This window comes from Echinops telfairi, unplaced genomic scaffold (assembly GCF_000313985.2).
Source record: "Echinops telfairi isolate 266 unplaced genomic scaffold, ASM31398v2 ScPeMD7_9;HRSCAF=40, whole genome shotgun sequence".
NCBI lineage: Eukaryota > Metazoa > Chordata > Mammalia > Afrosoricida > Tenrecidae > Echinops > Echinops telfairi.
The window spans coordinates 63,013,975-63,016,838 of record NW_022103906.1 but is presented as its reverse complement, the minus strand read 5'-3'; positions in this window follow the sequence as shown (position 1 = coordinate 63,016,838).

Sequence of the window (2,864 nt, the reverse complement as noted above, 5' to 3'; positions counted from 1 at the left end):
GTGTAACTGCCACACCTGTTTAAGTTTAAGCCATGAGCACGGAGAAAGAAAACAGAATTTATGTAAAACTTCTCCATCTACTCTTATTGATGGTCTGATTTCCAGTTCATATTTTCTGAGTAGCTTTTTTCTTAATTTTAAAATTGGTGTAAATTCAAGGTTTTTGTTTTTTCTCCTTAATAGTTAATAACTGGCAAGATGTATGACACAATACCTAGGAAATAGTGAATGCAGTTATTTACACAAGTTTCTGATAAAAATAAATATTTTAAAGTAGGAAACAGATTTTATTCATCTCAATAGGTATTTTGATGTCACAATTTTGTATTGCATTTTTATTTTAAATGACAATAAATCTACGTTTAGAAGGTCAATATTTTATTTCAAGAAAACGCTGGGGCATACATCATCTTAATCATCTAATTACTCCCTAACTTTATTAACTGTAATTGAATCAATTTGATTATTGGGAGTAGCTTGACACTCTGAGGATGAGCCAGAAAGCAGTGCTGCTGGGGTTTGGCTCCCATGCACACACGCTCACTCCAACCCACAAGTGTTTATGCCCGGCTCTCTGATGAGTGAATGGCTGCCCACAAGCTCTGTTAGTAAAACAGTCTTACTAGGACAGCTTCTGTTCTGAGAGTGACTTCCAGTGGGATCTGATGGGTCTGTTAAATGGTAACAAAGAGCTCAGAAAAGTACAGCAACTATGTGTGAGGATACACAAGGGGTAATCAGGATAGGTACCTGTAAGGACACATAAAGATCCGAGGTGCTAATTGTGAAAAACTATTTTATAAAAAAAATTGACAGCTATCTTGCTTAGAAAAAGGCCAGGGGCATTTCTAAGAGGAATGACTGTTCCCCCATGGCAATGTACTTGCTCAGTCTTTACATCACAAGGGATGTTTTACAAGAATTTCAAGGGCAAGCCTTACCCCATCCACCCTAAATCCATGATCTTGCCTCTTCAGAATTTTTTCCCACTCAGTGTTTAAAAGACCTTTAAAAGGAACATAATTTGAGTCCCTCAGGGAGGCCAAGGTTGTTAGTTTGTCTTGGTGTAAACCAAGGTGCACAGCATTCTAGCAAGAAGGATTGGAGAGATAGAAACACTGACCTCAAAAGCATAGAGACCTAGTTGGAGGTTATGTATATAAATAATCACTTCCAATTTTGATTTTTTAGTTCAATAAAGGTTTCTATGATTTCATAGCAACCCTTACCTACTCTCATAGGTATTTAAAATATAAAAACAATGTACACTTTACAATAGGTCATATAGAAATATTGTACATCTTCATATGATTACTCTAAATTATCGGGTGAACTTTTATTAAAAAGCACAACATGTACACGTGTAACAAGCATGAAGTTGAAATAATTTTAATAAACTGAATTCACTCATGTCATCAGTAAAAAGCTCAATGGAAACAAGAATACTATCTTAGAAACCCCTCCCAGTCCTTGTGGGAAATTACTATTCAGAATTCTAACACCAAAGATTAGTTTTGTCAGATTTTAAATTTGATGAAAATTGAATAATACAGGTAATACTGCTTTGTGATTTCTGTTACCACACTCTTGTTTTATAAAATCAATTTATAATTTTTCCTTGCTTTAACAGTTCATTCTTATTATTCTATATACCAAATGATTCATAAGACGAAAGAAAGCTGTACAGGATCTTCCCGCAATAGAGAACATCAAAGAAGGATTTGAGAACAGTTGGGAAATCTGAGTTCTAACAAATACAGAACTGAGTTTCTGCTCTCAGACATCACACTGTCAAGGGTGTTATTGCTTTTTGGCCAGTTAGCTCATACTAACCCACCCAGCTACCATGCCTCTCTGCTATTCCTTCAGTATTTTCTTCAACATATTCTCAGATAAGAAAATCATCCTATGTAAATGTGGGTCCTGCAAGTACTACAACACTTTAACCAAGATGTCATCAAGCTGCTAACCTCCACACTCACCCTTCCCTGGGAAATCGAGATTTTTGAGTGATTTGAAATTTGTTTTATATTATGAGAATAGTTAACACATTGGCAATGATGGTAAAATACTGGTTCTTGGCCTCCCTTCACTTGCCCCTTAAATTTTTGAAGTGTAATGGGATGTTTGAAGATAGAACTGGGTGACAGGAAAGGAAGCCCTTTCCAAGAAATTGATTCCAGGACCCAGATTTAAAATTTATGCTCCAAACACCCACATAACCATGTGTTCGCTCATTCTCTGTGTTTCATTACAAGCCTTATAAATGATCATTACTGAAAAAGACATCTTGAGGCAAATTGCATGGAGCATTTGAATACACTTGCCTCCTGGAGAAACATCCTAAGAGTCACATTTTAGGAACACCACTTAACTTCTGTGATATCTGTAAGGTAGATTTGGAATCTAACAGCAGTTCCTTTATGTCAGCATTACTAGATACTGTTATGCCTTGCAATTCAGATTTAATCAGATGCATTCACTTCAGTTCAGAGCCAAATGTTTTTCATCTGGGCTTGTCTGTTGTTCATGTTAGCTGACATCCCATTCTTCTGACTGGTGCCAGGACAGAAATGTACACAAATCAGCATTATAGATGAGAAGGATGCGTAACTCAATTTACTGTGTATAACTACTGCATATTCTAAATGATATTATAATGTATCATAAAAATAGCATTTGTTATTTAAATGTCCAATACCTTGAGGAAAAATACATTCTATAACTTATAATTAAATATATGAAGAATAAGCAGTAAAATTTTTATTTAAACATATTCAATATGGTTTATTTATATTTTAACACTATGCATCCCCATAGATTTAGAAAGCAATGTTTCTACATTTATATTATTGCACTGTTAA